This window comes from Amblyomma maculatum, unplaced genomic scaffold, assembly GCF_055883805.1.
Source record: "Amblyomma maculatum isolate TAMU_Amacu unplaced genomic scaffold, ASM5588380v1 scaffold_18, whole genome shotgun sequence".
Classification (NCBI taxonomy): domain Eukaryota; kingdom Metazoa; phylum Arthropoda; class Arachnida; order Ixodida; family Ixodidae; genus Amblyomma; species Amblyomma maculatum.
Window position 1 is genome coordinate 5,601,833 of NW_028146743.1, and position 18,727 is coordinate 5,620,559.

Genomic DNA, 18,727 nt, shown 5'->3' on the forward strand with positions numbered 1-18,727 from the left:
AAACGTTTTCAGTTTTACTAAACTGTCAAGCATATGAATCCATTGTGGCTGCTCGGGGAGTGTCATATGCACTTCCCTGAACCGCACAACACTGTGTATGAAATGTTCTCGTACAGGATTGACTTGTATATCTGCATTGTTAAACTGCATTCTGGTTTTCCACAAGCTGTGGAGGCCCAGGAGCATTATTGTATCAAGGGGAAACTCCTCTGTATTAGGAAAAGGTAAAAATCGCATGCCATATGCATCTAGAGGTAGCTCTTTTTTCAAAGTTCTCTGAAGCACATCCCAGAAAAAAAATGGCATCCCAACAGTCCAAAAACACGTGTTCTATCGTCTCTGGTCTGTTACACAAGAAACAGTCTGTTGACCAAGGGACGAACAGGCCTTTAGCGTGCATCCATGTTTTGACTGATAATGTGCCAGTGTGGAGTTTAAAGAAAAATGATTTGACTGGTGGTGATATTGGCATCTTCTTAACTCTCTTGAGTACATCATCTCCTGGGCCTGGACAGTGCGACAAACGGTATATCGGTACAGGAAGCATTGTGTCCATTAGGTCCGCATACAATTTTTTCCGCTTAACATTGCACAAATACTCCATGGAAAAGCGCACATGCAGCGATTTGCACGCGAGCACCACTTCTCGCAGGTACCCTCTTACTGTACCACCTACATTGAGACACGAACTGACAAGAAAATGAGGAAGGAGTCGACCAAGCCGAACTTGGATTACTGTTCGAGGAAGACATCATTTTGGTCACGAAGGTACATGAAACGCGAGACAACTTGTCGCAAAAATAAATGCGCCAGACCAAGCCCTCCTTTTTGTACGGAGAGAAACAAATTTGTTCGGCTCATCCTTTCCCAGGTCGACGCCCAAATGAAAACGACAAAAATACGGTGAAGTTTTTGTATGTTTGTCCTCGAAGCACTGAGCACATTGATCACGTACCACACTTTAGCAGTAAGGAACAGATTACATATAATGGCACGCGAGAACATGGATAACTGCCTTCCTTGCCACGCATCATTTTTTTCCTTGGCCCTCGATGCCTGGTCATGCCAGACCGGATCTGGGTCCCGGTAATCAAGGGGCACTCCTAGATACAATTTTGGAGTGGTTGACCAGCGCATCCGAGAATAGTGCTCGGGTGTGACCTCCCAGCTACCATGCCTGAAACCGCAGCTTTTTTCCCAGTTTATATGGGCACCTGTGTAGCTGCAAAATTTCTGTACTACATTCGTCACCTCACAAATACTTTCTCTATTTGCACAAAAGACAGCGATGTCGTCGGCATAAGCCAGGATTTTCACACGCACTGATTGTTGCGTGAAGCCCGTTATGCATTCATTATTCCGGATGGCCAAGCAAAGCGGTTCAAGGTAGGCTGCGAATAACAATGGCGACAGTGGAAAACCCTGCCTCACAGAAGATCGCACTTAAGGCTTTCAGTGAGTTCTCCATTCATAACAATCCGTGTGGTACAGTTTTCGTATGTCATTCTAACGCCATCTAATATTATTCGGCCGACATTTGCATGATCTAACACGGCAAACAAAACATCGTGAGAAACGCGGACAAAGGCTTTTGCCAGGTCAAGTTGTGTCGTCGCCACTCGGTCATCAAATGAGTCACAGCATTCTAGTATGGATCGTGCCACGTGTATGTTATTGGCGATACTTCGCCCTTTTATGCCGCATGTTTGGTGCGTGCCTATAAAATATTAGTCACTTTGACGGCCTGACTCAGTATTGATGGAGCGCTGACGCCAACAGAATAAACTGCCGCCGAGGAGTCAAATAGCGGGAGAGAGTGAAGAGACCAGGAGTCCTAAAAAACAAACACAATGCGCGCAGATCGTTCGCCGCCGTTTGGGTTACGTCACACAACCCGTGATCCGCACTTGGCCTATCGCAATGTTTTTTTCGTCGTCGGGCGAGACCCAGCCTGCCGCTGCGTTGACTGCGTGCGAAGTCGACGTCTCCTGCACCGTTTTCGTCGGCTGCTCGTGTTCCTTCTTCCTTTGTGTGTGTTGCGCCGTTTTGTATTGCACTTTGCAAAAGGACGGCGTGGTTCGGAGTCGGCCCCGCACACGAAGCTGCAGTCTCCGACCAAGTCCGCCTGATTACGGTAAGTGTACTGCGTGTTTTTTATTTACTTGAAGACTTTGTGGAGCTTGTGGTGTAGGATACAATCGCGTGCGCCGAGCTTATGCGAAACATGCATCTGAAGGCAGCCGGCGTGCGCTCGTATTGTGCTCCACATGACGACAGAAAGCTGTCCGCGAGCATTCGTTATGGGAAAGTTGTAGGCGCGATATATTTGTATAGAGAACGTGAATTTTTCACGCGTATTTGTGCAAAGTGTGTCCATGGTTTGGTTTGTGCGGCTTAACGTCACAAATTAAAAGGTTACGTATAAGAGGTGATTAGGAAGGAGTTGCTGTGGAAATGGGGTTGCTGAATATATGTGATAATGGCGCGGCTCACGGCCAGGGTGCTCACGGCGCATTGTGCAAGTAATTTTTAAAGCGCGCATGGACCGCACGTTGGGCGTGATACAGGTGCATAAGGTAAATGGTACGTTGTTCTCGGTGATTGAAGAGCAGCAGTCAGACAGGGCTCTCGCGTGTTCAAAAGCACGAAACCCAGCAGCGTGTTGAAATTTGTGGTGTTGACCGGAGTGATGTCACGAGGCTCATATTTTCAACGTGTGCATCCGCCCACTAAAAGCACAGGACAACGCTGGCTGTTTTTTTTATGTGCTGTTTTCTTTATATCAAAATGCACGGATCACTTTTGAGTGTTTTTCTACTTTTGGTGACTGCAGACATTGAAAGGATTAACATCCGATGCCTGGCGAGCTGTCGTCTGTTTGAAGATCGTTTTATCTCTCTTTGACGCCTAGCCGCCAGGGCAGGGTATGTGGCGTGCGCGGCAAATTTGGAAGATGGCGTCTTGCTGACGCTCATAGTCGATTTGCTCAAGCGGCGGGGCCTAGCGCCCGCCTGAACACCTGCGTCGTTCGGCGCTGCTCTTGGGAGCTATCATATAACTCGTCGCTGCGGGCCACAGTGCGGCCATGGTGCCTCAGCTTGTCTTTTGTCTACCGCGTGACCACCTGCAGTCCGCAGAGAAAGGTGCTTGATAACAATACCTTCTGTCTCTTTTTGCTTTTTGCTGGGACGATGTTCGCTGAAAGCCTCAGCCAGCTTTTCTCTGTACTTAAGTAGGCGAACGTACGCGCGGAAAAAACCGCGTGCACGACTCCAGTCAACATCACAGTAGAGCTGCCCGCTGCTGCGTTTTGCTATAGTGCCTAGAATATATTGGCTAGTGTGCCGACCGAGGCCTCCCGGGTGGCACCATGTGCAATGAATGCCGGCGGCCGCCGCCAGGAGCGCTGCAAACTGGGTGGGTACCAGCCGCGCTGTCTGCTGCCTACCGCGCTCTCACATCTTCGGCAAGATGGCTGCATGCTTGCACCGCATTTCAGCTCTCATTAAGTCGCAACAGACCTCAGCTATAACTGAAGCCGCTGACTACAAGTTTCAGGGTGTGTGTTTTGTCTTGGACTGGAAGCGGCGCACGTATTTAACGCTTCTTGCTTGCGAAGGATTCTGCGAAGTTTGGGCATCTTAGTCTCGGACATCCCGTGCTCACAAAGGGAAACCCAGAATTTCTATCCTAACAACAATTAAAGCATAGGCATTTATTGATATAAAACATATTTGTAATCTCTGGAACAAAGTGAAATGCTTCATTTTTATTGACATATGGTTCTTTCTGCGCACTGTACACTTGCTGACAAATATACACGTACGCGCAGTTTTATTTATACATTGTATATGCGGAACAACACAGGACACAAAGTCACGCAACACTCCTCTTATGTATATGTAATAACAAACACAGGCACATGTGGCAGAATTGCATGAAGGAACCTTTACTTACAGTGGCTAAGGTACATCGCGGCCTGTGATTGCACATAAGGTTTTGCCAAAATCACCATCTTTTCAATAAAGAAGCTGACGAAGTTTTTTTTTTTTTTTTTTCAAATACACAATATGCACGAGACGCGGCCGGTTCATCGCGAGGAAGCTCGTTGGTAATGCCGCGCTTACGGTGAAACATGCGCCTAATATACAGGGTCTTGAATATTCGGGGGCTGGGATTTAAAAAATTTCTATGCAACATCTACTACCCCATTCGAGCTGAAATAATGTTCACAAAGTAGCAAAATATAGTCTACGTTATCTAATAAGTGATTCAACATCGGTGCTTGCCTAATTTCCGAAATCCAGAAAAAACTGCTCTCGGTGGCGTGCACAATTTTCCCAGAAGAGAGTCTAAAAGCTATTTTGACATGGAGCGTCATCTGTGGTGCAGCTAGGCAAGCGCGCTAACGGCCGGGATGGAGCTTGTCTCACTGCTCGACAGATGACGTACCATGTCAAAGCAGCGTTTCGACTCTTCTGCGAAAATTGTGCACGCCGCTGAGAACAGTTTTTCGCCGATTTCGGAAAATTTAGGCAAGTACCGATGTTGAATCACTTATCACATAACGTAGACGATATATTGCTACGTTGTGAACGTTATTTCAGCTCGAATGGGGTAGTAGATTTTGCATAGGAATTTTTCAAATCCCTGCCCCCAAATATTCAAGACCCTGTTAAATGCATCCATATGACATATGTGTAGCGCAAAAGGACAATTGAGGGACACAGAAAAGGTACACAACACAGGTGCTGTCTGTAGCGCCCGATTGTGTACACTCTTCGTGCTACACACTGCCATGGAGCACCGTTACCGACTCGCCCAGGTTTCCATCCTTGTGAATATAACTGCATGCTCTAAAAATGTTTTTCGCCAACAAAAGCAGTTGCCGTTTACCTTCCGTCATTTCTATCGATGCTTCGTTCCCATTGTACAGAATGCGTACTTACGTAGCATATCAAATAGCGCAGTAATACGTACGCTCCTTGTTCTAGCGGTATCCCCGTTTGCCAAAAAAAAAACAAGTCTTCTCTGTGCACCACCGCTTTCGTTGGCATTTTTCTCTGCAGTTTAGTGAGAGGCACTGGGGAAACAACAATTGGGAACCGCGCTTCACCACTGGCGACACAGTAAAAAAAGAAGGGATACAGGCGAGCACAGAACGCGCGCACAAAACGAGAGAAAAAAAAAAAAACCGATGCAATCCTCGCCGAGCAGGTAGAAATGCGGAATGACTCGCATGAGCAAACACTTACACCGTAAATAAACTACTGCACCTTCGTGAAAGCAAAAGACGCGCAGAAGCAGGTTTGACACGCACGCACAACACCAACAGATTGCCGTATTCTGAAGCGAGAAAACTGCGTCGTCTGCTCAGGTGGTACCCTCCTGACAAGCAGCGCCCTCTGCCGCTAACTATTGGCGTTCATTGCAAAGAGCGCCATCCTCGCCCATAGGGAAGCGCGGGCGGTCGTCACACTAGCCAGTATATTCTAGGCACTGTAGTTTTGCCCAGAGAGCCGTCTGCGTGGCAGCCCCGCCACCATGGTGGCATGCGCAGAGAAAGGTGTTTGATAACAAGATTTTGTCTTTCTTCGGCTGCAGGGGCATCTTCTCTTGAGCCAAAACAAAGTCAAATATAGTAAGAGTTCGCAGTACTATCACTTTTAAATAATTTTGTTTCTAGAATTAGAAGATATTGTAAACATTTTGTTTTATTTAGATGGGCAAAGTTGTAGCTGTAATCCTTATAGTCTGTCAGTAGTCATTTTCAATCGAGTCTATTTTGTGTACATATATTATTATATTTTCTTGTTAATAGATAGCCTCATTTTGTGGAAGTAGTGCTCTTGCTAGAAAAACTTGTTCTAAATCAAGAAAGGCGGGTTGCACCATGCTGAGAGTTTTTGCTCATCTTACAACTGGACAGTTTATATTAATATAGAAACAATGGTCCTGTATGTTATTATTCTCGAGAATTATTTCATATTTGTCTGTGTACTTATGCAAAGTATGTTGCAAATCATAATTGTTTTGTGTACCCGTGATGAAGTTTTATGTGAAGTAATGTGGTTTTAACATGCAGGCTCAGACATGGGGGACATCCATCGAGTTGTGCTGGCAGTAGATAAAGAGTGCATTAGCATTGCAAGCATGGAGAAAGCAATGGCACTACTACTTGGAGTGTTCTTCGTGTTCAATATCTCCTATCCACCTGGCGCCCTCTTACTATGGTGTTTTTGCAGAGGTAAATGAGTTTCAAATGATGCAAAAAAATCTTTTCATCAGGTGTTGTAATTTCTGTACTGGTTACATATTTAAGACATAAGTGTTACTATAAGGATAAAGCCCTTTAGTTGCTAGGAAATAAATAGAATTTCATCTCTAGTTTTTGAGCAATTTAATCATTGCTGAGGCTTTGTATATATTGGGTTCCATAGAACAACTTGCACAATTGATATTTTTTATTTTGACGACTAGGAAAGGTGAATAAACACTCTGCACTTGGATCAACCATGCCATCATGAAACTGTTTGATGGCAATTGCTGAAGGGACTTGTAGAGCAACTGCTGGTTCATTCTTTGCCTGACTATCATGCGTAAAAAAATTACTTAGCAGGTATTTAGCATGACAAGATGGCAGCCTTAAATAATTTACACTAGTAAATATCATGCATATTAGTAATGCATTTTACATCATGTGCTTAATACATTTCTGACTTGCATAAAAATTTCTGAAAATGTACTGTCGCACTTAATATGCACTACAACGCACAAGGGTAAAGGGGGCAGAACTTAGTTCGCAGGTAGAGCCAACGTTTCTAAAAGTGGACTTGTCTTCGTCTAAGCCCAGACGAAGACAAGTCCACTTGTCGAAACGTTGGCTCTACCTGCGAACTGAGGCGTACCCCCTTTACCCTTGTTCAGTGCTCCATCATACCGCGTAAACCATCTTCTTCCTCTCGTTCTACCAAGGCCGGTGATGGAGATATTTGAGGTAACATGTGCTATCCTAATCAGAAGTAATGCGTGGTATAAATAAATCAATATTTTTGTTTAGCATTATAGTGTTTAATGTTCGATTACGCATAGATACAGGCTACTAAAAAGTCGTGGGAAAGGTGAAAAAAAAATTATGGGAATTTGCCTCAGTTTATAAGAATATATGGAAGATGTGCCCATGATATACCTGCAAAATAATGGCAAGCTAGGTTTAACAATTATTTCATTTTTGCGACACTAACGAAGCAAAGTAATTAGAAAAGAGGAGGCAAGGAAAATAATTCTTGCCATACTCAAAATTCATTCCCATGTCATATTTCCATGTCATGCCAGACGAAGACAAGTCTACTTATCGAAACATTGGCTCGACTTGCGAACTGAGGCGTACCCTCTTTATCCTCGTCCAGTGCTCCTTCATACCATCACTGGCCTTGCCATTTTTAGACAAATTATTGAGTATATGCTGGAACTACTTCATGCATATCTTTACTTTCTTGCTCCTCCCACCTCTCTGCTTTTTAATGAACCATTGTTAGCAGCGTCGCTCACCAAATCAATCTTAATTTATTTTACTATTCATATTTTACAGGTACTTTGGAAAAATAAACCCTTTCAAGGGTCGAGAAAAGGGCCAGCCAGCGGTATTTCACCGAGGTCGTTGAGCTTGCTACGGGTGTTTTTACACTGGTGAGTTGACTTTTGAATTGATCACTGTCACTGTTATGTGGCTTGTGCTACTGTGATAGCTTATAGCAGTGGCTAGAGTTAATGCACATCTACACAATGCATTAGGATTTCATTCACTCCTCTTAGTTCAAGGAACCTCATTCCTACATGAAAGGCTTTTTTAAAGAAAGTGTTGTTCAGTGTGACTTGATTGATGCACCATTAGATATGAAAGGCTAAGTTGCAAATTGTGTAGTGCATTAAGATAGAATTCATTTGTATTATAAATTCGTCTGAGAATAAGGCGAGGAAATATTCGGCGACAGCTGGTAGTTGCTGTGGTAGTTAAAGTAAATAAAGTAAATGGCAAAAAACCCTTTACTGTGATTATGCCTTGCAACTCCGAAAATTTGAATATCTGTAGTTGCTGAGATTTGAAGCAGGCAATGTGCAAAACGACCAACTATGTAGCAGTCAAAGGCGAAATTTCTGACCTGTGAGTTTTCCGACTCTCGATTATTTCGACATTTTCATGGAACCACAGCAGTAGTCATAGAACCAATGTTCTAAGTTTTTCACACCTTTTATATTCGCCGCAGTGCTGCTGCAGAGAGCCGAACCACTATATAATATGCAGAGTGGAAAGTCAATAATTCAGAATTGAAGGGGGCCGAAAATGTGATCAGACAGAAAATTTAATCCAGAAAGGAGCCTAATAAAAGCAAGTCTATTATCATCTGTGGGTTCATTCAGTACATACGAATGGCTGCAAGTTCTTACTGTTCTGAGATATCGTCCACTGCCAAAGCTTGCACTGCTCAAAGTTCGCAGAGCTCACATGTGCTTGCTTTCTTCACAAATACAACAATCTTGATTAATTCATCATTAAGAGATGAGGTAAATGCTTAGAATTTTTGAATAACCCTGTGAAACTGACAAGAACTGCCAAGAACATACAGCATCACAGTACTTTTGCCTAATGAACGCTCTGAATATTATTCAAAACCATGCTCCAAGGACGATTTTTTTCCATTTATTCTAGTGTTCTGCTTTTGCACACATTCTTGGAAATGTTCAAGAAATGATTCAGAATTGTGAGCGCCTTCGCACACATTTCTGCAGTGCAATGCAGTAGCAGTGGTGGCTTTTCGCAGCTATAACTGCCATGTTTTGAAAGTGGTTAGCCACATGAACTACAGGACTATGCAGGGAAGTGTCCCACAAAATGTGGTCGTTCAGTGAGCTCAAAGAAAAAATATGTAGCGCAAAAAGACATGGACACAAGTAGGAGAGACATGCAGTGCAACAAATGTTTATTTTAGTAAATAAATGTTCTCATACCTTCATATCACAGTGGACCATCAGGCATGCACTAGCAAAACGTATCTGACAGATACACAAGTTCCCTTGACAACAGTGCGACCGAAGGGTTGCTTGCATAATTTTCTTTCGAAAGGGACGATCCACTGGGCTTCAATTATTTCACGTGCTAACCTGTTTTTATGCACTTTTAAAATCGCACGTTTTCTGAGATGGGGAATGCATTCACACACATGAAATTGGGTCGATAAACCTTTCCCGCACATGCTCTTGACGCCCAGCCCATGGTCCCAAAGCTTATCTCTCAAGCATCTGCCTACTTGTGCTACATATTGTTTGCCACAGACCATAGGAGAGATAAATTGGATAGACAACATTTTCATTGCAATAAATGGATTTTTCTTCAAGCTTCATTGTGCAGCTAACTGCCTTATTGAGTTTTGAAAACGTTTTCGTGCACAGATGACTCAACTTATAAGGAGCCGAAAAATAGAACTCTTCTACTGGGTTGCTGGGCTCAAAAGAAAATAGCGCAGTGATCTAGCAGCACAGCGGGTTTTTCGGCTCCTAACAAGTTGAGTCGTCTGTGCACAAAAACTTTTTCAGAGCTCAATAAGCCGGTTGGCTGCTGCACAAGGAAGCTTGGGGAAAAATTTGTTTATTGCTCCGAGAATGTTCCCTACCAAATTCCTCTCCCATGGGGCAAACAATATGTAGGAGAAATGGGCAGATGCCTGAATGATAAGCATCGGGACCATGGGCTGGACGTAGAAGAGCATTTGCGGGAAAAGTTTGTCGACTCACTGCCATGTGTGTAAATGCATTTCCCATCTCTGAAAGCCTGTGGTTTTAAAAGTGCATAAAAAAGGTTAACACGTAAAATAATTGAAGCCCAGTGATTGTCCCTTTTCAAAGAAATTATGCAAGCAGCCCTTTGGTTGCACTTTATCAACGGAACTCGTGTATCTGTCAGATATGCTTTGCAAGTGCATGCCTGATGGTCCACTGTAATATGAAGGTATAAAAACCTTTCTTTACTAAAATAAACATTTGTTGGAAGTTCGCACTGTGTGTCTTGACCGTGTGTCCATGTCTTTTTCTGCTATGCTTCTTTCCTTTTATACCATGAACCAACAAGCCCAAGCATCTACCCTTGAGTGAACTCAGTGGCAGGTTTATTTTGAGTCTAAACTTCGTCTAAGCCCATGTTTGCCTTAGGCTTGCAGAACCACTACAACCATTGTCATCGATTACTGCTTGTCGTCTATGTAAACAATGTGCTGAGACAGTCAAGCATCAGAACGGAAACAAAACTGCGAATCTCTTGCTCCACCATGTTGGAAATTGGAAGTTTATGTAAAGTCATGTTTTTATTGTACAAAATTTGATTTTTCTAACCTTCCTGCAGCCCTAGTGAATCTGAAAAGTTTCTTGTCGGTCTTGTGGCGGTTGCAAATGTGCCTTGCGGGAGGGACAATTTGTTTCTTGGAGCTGGCCAGTTGAGCGAGATGGTACTGATGCATTGAACTAAGACTGTGTCTAAATTGCAGCATATGAACTGCCCCATAAGTGAAAGTTTGACCTTGAGGAATTTTAAGCGTTTGTGTTCTTTAACTGAAAGAATCAGGCAAAGGAAGAAAATTGGCGAATATAGTTGCCTTCACATGGGAAACATAAAAGTAATTGCATGAATATAATCTCAATGGTTTAGAGATGAAATGGTAATGAAGTGAGAAAATGAAGCCATTCCTTCCGACAGTGTAAAATGTTTACCTGAACTACGGTACTATAAAGAATTTGACTGTCATCTCAACTTTCGTGGTTCATCTTTGTTCAAATTGTTTATTTTCTAAGGCTTTGGGAAATAACAGCTGGGATAAGTGGACTTGGAAACTGGAATGTCGGACTAGCTTGACAATCACAATCTCTCGCAGAATTAGGGAAGAGGCTGGACAAAATGACTCAGAGTTCATAAATACGAGTTGGACAGATTTCTGTTGTCTCATTTTATAGAAATTACTTATATGCAATGATGGTAACAGAAGTTGCCCACGTTTTGAATGTTTGTATTTTTTATATCCGAAGTTAGTTTCAGCATATGTTCGATGCTTTTCTTATGGCCCCATATTGTTTTATTTAAATACCCTTAATATGATAATGTATCTAATATGAGTATACGTCATATTCTGTTTTCTAGATACACCATGCATGATTTTGGGAAGAATCTGCGAGCAGCAAGCTGCAAGTTCAAAGTGTATTTTTACATTACATTTTAGCGCATTTAAAACAATAAAGGTTTTTTGAAAGTGCTAATTTTTGTGACTCCTTTAAAGATATTCTGCGAGTCAGTCTGTAGCTTGACAGCAGCAGAAGTGAAAGTCCTTGATTAAAAATAAAAAGGAACAGATCCAAATGACAAAGAGAAGCAGTTGAACTTTGCTCTTGAGGCTCGATTTCAGAGCGGCACTAAGTGTAACTTAAATTTTGCTCAGCGTCTTACAACCGAGGCTATAGGGAATTCTAAATGAATGTGTTTCAGATTCAAATAGCTGAAATGATATTGATGGATCCTTATAGGGTTATATTGATGGCTCAAATATGCTTTATGTTGAACGATAAAAAATGTTGAACTGATGCTGTACTGTACAAAAAAGTGCTTAATGTCATTGGACCGTAAAGTGAAAACATGTCAAGTTGTCATATTGACGCTTTAAATGTATTTCAAACTGACACAGCAACCGTCAATATGACGGCACATTGTACAATGGCACATTGATGACTCCGTTGTATTCCTGGTTCACAAGCAGTACGTCAAAATGATTAACAACACCATCATGTGGGAATGACAGCCAGCCATCATACTGACGGCATAAGTGTATTATACCAAATAATGAAATGAACAGTCATTTGAGAATGACGATCAACTGTCATATTTACAACTTAAGTACATTATATCGAAATGAAGAAATGCACAGTCATTTAGAAATGATGGTCAATTGTCATATTGACGGCTTAAATGTATTCCAGTTTGACAACTAAACATCAAAATGACTAAAAGCACCATAAGTTAAAATGACGGATAATGCTTGGAAATAGAGCTGCCAAGAATTTTCCGTCATTTTGACCAATTTTTTTTTTACAGTGTACGAGCGTTGTTATAACACCCTGCAATCTTTTCGCTAGCACCTTCATGAAAATTTTGTAGTCGACGTTGGTGAGGCTTATCGGGCGATAAGACCCCACCAACAGGCGCTTATCAGGGTCATCGGTTTTAGGAATTAATATGTGGGATGTTGTGAAAGACAGCGGAACACGTTTTTTCTCATAGCTTTCGTCTACAACCTTTAGCAGAGCCTGGGCTATTGCAGGTTTGAACACTTTGTATAGAGCTGCACCCAGTCCGTCAGGGCCAAGGGCTTTACCTGCTGGCAGGCCATCTATTGCATCCTCAATTTCTTTCACGGAAATCGCCTGCTCAAGCCGTGTTTTAACTTCTTCGTCAAAATTTGGCAGAAGAGGAAGGAATTCACTATAGAAGCCCCGTTCAGTTTTTCGCGACTGACAAAGCATATCTGCGAAATGATCACTCATTGTGTTCTTGATTACACTACTGTCCGCCGAAATACCTGTGCTAGTTCTTATTTCTCGTATTTCCTTTCGGCACGCGTATTGTTTATCGTCTGATAACGCACGCTTTGTTGGTGTTTCCCCCGCCCACAGCTGTTCCGTCCGCGCCCGAATAACTGCCGCACTATACTTATCTGTGTCCATTTTTTCAAGCTGGCCTTTGACACCCCTGATCTCATTAAAGCATGCGCCTGGTTGGGCGTTTTCTATACAGGTCAGAAATTCGAGCTGTTTACGAAGCTCTACTTCTTTTTGCTTCTCTGCGTATCTTAATTTCGTGCTTTTTTCTATCGCCCTAATTTTCACCCCCTGCTTAAAATCCTCCCATTTTACAGCCAAGCTCAACGTTTTCGCTGTAAGTAATATATTTAATTCTCGATCTGTTTCGTTAAAAAAGCTCTCGTCCTCCAACAACTTATTATTAAGTTTCCATAAATGGCAATTAAACCGATTCTTGCTTTGTTTTTTTCCAACGGTTGCAATCACTAAGGCATGATCACTGAAAGCCACAGGTCTAACTTCGTACAAGGTGCAAAGTGGTACAACTTCAGCTGCGACATACAATGTCTAATCGAGCATGGCTGTTTCCCTGAAAATGGGTATACTGCGTATAGGTGCCATTAGTAAATAAACTTCCAGTATCTTCTAAATAATGGCCATGGACGATTTCATTCAAAACATCAGCACTTTTATCACGTACAATTTACTTATTGGCGCGATCTGAAGCTTGGCAAACGCAATTGAAATCGCCCAGCAGGATTATCACTTTGTCACTGTTTAAATATGACTCCAATCCTTCAAAAAATAATTTTCGCTCAGTCTCTGCGTTTGGTGCATACACACAAATAACTCGGAAATCAAGGCCGCAGTGCAAAAAATCAAGGACCATGAGACGGCCGCTTTGACACGAGAAAATCGACTGTACCATAATACCAAGATTATTGCGAAGAAAAAGTACACAACCACCAGAGGCACCTACAGAATGGCAGACACATGCATCAAAATGCGTACGGAAAGCGGACACCATTCCGTCTGTAGCAACTCGACTCTCAATTTTCGATTCTTGCACGGCGACTACATGTAGGTCGTTATCTAGAAGAAGGCGACTGAGCTGACACTGTCGCCTTCTTCCTCCAAGGCCTCTCACGTTAATAGATGCTACACGCAGTGCTTCACTTATTGTGATCGCCATATCGAAAAGAAAAAAAAAGCTCCTTATAAAATGGTGTCTGCCCTCGCGCCACACCCTAATACCCTTAGCCCAAAATTACACTTTGCACAACAACTATACAGGCGGTTTCCCCGCCTGCCTTGAATCGACCGAAATGTTCGGCCGCGGCTTCAGGGTAGACCGCCTCAAACCTGGAGTTTTGGGCGGCGGTCCGTCTCTCCCGCTGTGGTCCTGTTGAAGCGTCCCGCTGTCAACGGCGTCGTGGGGGCGTTTTCCGGCCACCAAGGTAGCCGCACCGGGAAGAATGTCCATGCCCTCAGAGTCTGGAGGAATGCAAGGAGCTTCAGTGTCGTCTGAAGATTTCGCCTCGCCCTCCGACGTAGGCCCGACGTCCTGGTCAGGCGCTGGTTCACGTGTGGTGACATCCGCCTCAACCACAGTTTTCTCCTGAGGCGGCACCCCAAAAGCAGTCTCCCTCTCACCCGCAGCGTTCTCAGTCGCAGCGGAAGATGTCTCTTCCATACCCGCCTCGTCCATGAACAAGGCGGATGCGTCCTGAGCGTTCACGGGCCCTGTCACTTTTGCGTAGGTCCGCTCGCACTGGCCCTCCTCGGGACCGAACCGTCGACAGGCACCACACCTTGGTATACGGCACTCTCGGCGAATGTGGCCGGTGCCGCGGCAGCGTAGGCAGAGCGGAGGTCTCCCTGGCACGACCACAAGGGCCAGCTCGCCGGCGACGCTCACCTGGTGGCGGATGTCGTCGAGCTTTACACCCGGCTTCAGATTCAGGGTCACATGCCGTGTGGTAGACCCTTTGTCCACCATGCCCTGCACGCGGCACCGCTCGCGGGCGACGTCGGTGACCTTGCCATATGCCGCAAAGGCGAGCTTCACGTCTTCGTTTGGTACACTATGTAAAACCCAGTGTACTTCCATGCGTACATCCTGGTTAGCTGGGTCGATAACAAGACACCGACACTTTTTCACAACCAGCTCACCAGAACTGACAATTTTCTTCACGGCGTCTTCATCCTTGAAGGTTACCGCCCACACATGGCTCATCCTGTAGGCTCCGATGGCGATGACTTCCGGTAGGAGCGATAATTCAGCGAGCGCATCGCGGAAATCTTCCACCCGGTAAGGGCGGGCCCTGATATCAAAGTGCAAAAAAACTGTGTTCACAACAAAACGCCCTGTAGGCAAACTCGGTAAAACTACCTGATAATCACACCCTGCTGAAGAAACAGCGGCAAAAGACCTGTTACCGCGGCCCTGCTGGTCCGCTCAAGCCGCTCCGACGGAGCTCATTTCACACACGTCCGCTCGCTAGCGAAGCCGGAAGTGCCTCCCTCTACCGCTGAGCTACACCCCCATTTTTTTCATTATCGCCTAATTTATTATCACATTTTACACAAAGAACATTGCCCCCCCCCCCACACACACACACACACACACACACACTTAGAGAATGTCACCGAATTTAACACCTCATATTACATGGAGAATTAAATACGCGACAATCACAGAACATGGGTTAAAAAGCCACACCACCTTCACCTCAGGCGGCGTGATTCCTTAAAATTCCTTCACTTGCAACAGTGTTCCATTCTCTGAAGCCTCTCTGCTCGTTGTACAGCATGGGGGCTACTGAAGACTGCTCTAAATGCCCCATCAGACCACGGCGTACAGAATGTGTGCATTTGTTCTATAAACAAGCCTATAATCTGATTCCGAAGCTGAAGGGTAGGGTAGAAGCATTGGTACAACTAACTCAGACGTTTAAGCGCGGCGGAGTCTGGGTTAATCACCTGTGAGTAAATAGAAGGAACGAAAATAAAAACAAAAATGTTCGGCTACTTGGAGGTGCCGGGGATTGAATCCGGGGCCTTTCACATGCAAAGCGAACGCTTTACCTCTGAGCTTTTTTCTTTTTTTTCTTTAATGCCTGATCTGCGGCCAATACAATACATGTTTACATATACACACAATCGTAATTAAAAGCGCTTGCCAACCTTTGGCTAGCACATGTGTGTAAAAACGCTTCAAGTTAACAAGGTCATTAACACCGGCAGCCATTCTGGTGGGTCCGTGCTTGATTTACATACTTCACGAATGTACAGTACACGTTCCATAAAGTACTCTCTGGCGGGCCTGGGGTTTAGATCTGCGTGATGTACCGCCATCCGAGTGCGCCATATGCCGTGCATGCATATATACTACCATTATCATATCATGCGGCACTCCTCCATCGTTTGATGTAGGGAGAAAGCGCATGCCATATGGTGTTAGCGGTACGTCCTTTTTTAAAGTGCGTTGTAGTACGTCCCACAGAAAAACAGCATCAGAACACTCAAGAAAAATATGATCAATTGTCTCTGGTCTTTCACAATGGAAACAGTTTACTGTCAACGGAACGAAAATACCTTTCTGCTCGAGCCATGGTTGCACTGGTAGAGTTGCAGTGTGTACTTGAAAAAAGAAGCTTTTTACCGAAGGTTGAACTGGTATCCGCTTTACTCTCTTCAACACATCTTTACCTTTACCTTTTGGATACTTCAAGCGATACATTGGCTGTGGCATGCATACATCAACCACATCCGTGTACAACTGGCTTCGGGTTACGTAACCCAGGTATTTTACTGAAAATCGTGCTTGGAGAAATTGAAAGGACCCAATAACCTCTCGAAGAAATCCGCGCACACTTGATCCCTTAACTGGAGTTGAAGACACAACAAAAGATGGCACATGATCACACAATCGAGTTTGAATCACAGTCCTTAAAAAAGCATCCCCTTGGTCTCGCACGAACAGAAACCCAGTCCGCCCCCTTTTACTGTACGAAAAAGGTTCGTGCGGCTTGTGCGCTCCCATGTCGACCTCCATATAAATACTGCGAACACCCTATGTAGCTTTTGTATGCTCCCTCTCGAAGCACACATGACTTGCAGAACATACCAAATTCTCGCTTCAAGAAACAGGTTACAAACAGTTGACCTCGCGAAGGTGGATAGGTCCCGCCCACCAATCTTCGCGGTTTTTTTCTTTGAGTGCTCTGCTTCCAGTTTCCAATATTCCGAGGTGTCTTTATAGTGTTGTAGGGGCACACAGAGATACTTCGTTGGCGAGCGTGACCATTTCATGTTTTCAAAACGTACTCGCGTGGGGCCCCATTCCCCATGCCAGATTCCTATAGATTTTTCCCAGTTAATGCTGCTTCCCGTCATCCTGCAGAACTTTGTTGCTGCGCTTATCGCTTTAGTGATACTGGTCTCATCAGTGCAGAATACAGCTATGTCATCCGCGTATGCTAAAAGCTTAACTTCCCTTGAAGAAAATCGATAACCGGTGATAGCATTGTTGGTTATAATGCTTAAAAAAAGGGCTCCAAAAACAAGGCAAATAGTAAAGGCGATAAGGGACACCCTTGCTTAACAGGTGATTTTACTTGAAATGGAGTGGTTAATGCCTTATTGACTACAATCCTGGTAAACATGTTAGTATAGCATAACTTAATTCCTTCTATTTAGTACCTTCCCGACGTTCACATGTTGCAAGATACTGAACAGGATTTTGTGAGCGACTTTATCGAACGCTTTCTCTAAGTCTAACTGTATCATTGCTACCATCTCACAGTACGCATAACAACATTCAAGGATAGTTCTAGTCACGTGGATGTTTGTTTGAATAGAACGCCCCCTGATACCACACGTTTGGTGTGTCCCTACCAACCTCTGTATTACGCGTTGGAGTCTTTTGCCTAATATTTTCGCAAAGACCTTATAGTCTGTATTTGCAAGCGTTATCGGCCGGTATGCTCGTACTGATAACAGCGTAGTAGGATCGTCCGATTTGGGAAACAGCACCATATGACTGTGCCTAAAAGACGGAGGCAATTGCTTTATGCTGTATGCTTCTTTCATTACGTGGTGTAGGACTATAGCGAAGCTCGTCTTTAAACGCTTTATAAAACTCGGCGCCGAACCCGTCAGGTCCCGGCGCTTTACCTGAATTTAATTCGTCTATTGCACACACTACTTCTGTAACGGTACTTGGCGCTTCCAAACTTGCTTTCATCTCATCTTCTATTTGCGGCACGAGCTTTAGGAATTGCGCTTCAAACCCTTCTTCCAGTTGTTGCTCCCGACCAAGTAATTCACAGTAATAATCCACAAAAGCGCGTTGTATCGCCTGGTTATCTCGCACAACCTTGTCGCCGAACGTTATCGCTCTTATTTCGTTGCGCGTAGCATAACTTCTTTCGTCTGATAAGGACCGTTTTGTTGGAGCTTCCCCCATGTACAGAGTTTCTGCGCGCGCACGGATTACCGCTCCCCTGTATCTGTCTACGTCGATTATTTCTAATTCGCTCTTTACTTCCTTGATTTCCTTACTGAATCGGCCTGGCGACGATGCTTCGGCGCTTAAATAAAAAATCCAACTTAGTATGCATTTCATTTCTTTCTTCCTTTTGTTTTTACTTATTACACCGGCACTTTCGATCGCAATCATTTTCCCCTCTTGTTTAAACAGTTCCCATGCCTCACTGTAGCTTTCCTGCATACGAACAAGCAAGCCGTCAATTTTTCTTTGAATTTTTTTAACAAATGATTCATCATCCAGAATCTGTACGTTGAATTTCCACAGATCCCAGTTGAATTTGGGCGGTTTTCTCGGACCCAGAATTACCATGACCAAACTGTGGTCACTGAAAGAAACGTCTTTAACACCATACTCAGTGCACACAGGTACTACTGTTGCAGATACATAAATTCGATCTAGTCTGGCGAGGCTGCCTCGCTGGTGATGGGTAAACAATTGTGATGTTGGATTCGACATAAATAACCCTACATCTTCTAGTCCGCGGTCGTCAACCAGCTCGCTCAGAAACAACGAACTCGCATCTCGAACAGGCGCCTGCCTAGTTCGGTCTTCGGATCG

At 44.1% G+C, this 18,727-nt stretch overlaps 1 long non-coding RNA gene and 1 pseudogene across 1 annotated transcript; one reads left to right on the forward strand and one right to left on the reverse strand.

Moving 5' to 3' along the window:
• The first annotated feature begins 2,000 nt into the window (after nucleotides 1-2,000).
• On the forward strand, nucleotides 2,001-11,268 carry LOC146171758 (uncharacterized). Its single transcript, XR_014702758.1, has 4 exons — nucleotides 2,001-2,134; nucleotides 6,086-6,247; nucleotides 7,592-7,689; nucleotides 11,186-11,268. It is a non-coding gene; the product is annotated as an uncharacterized LOC146171758 (long non-coding RNA).
• Nucleotides 11,269-13,848: 2,580 nt separating this feature from the next.
• On the reverse strand, nucleotides 13,849-15,097 carry LOC146171759 (uncharacterized; annotated as a pseudogene).
• Between the last annotated feature and the right edge of the window lie 3,630 nt (nucleotides 15,098-18,727).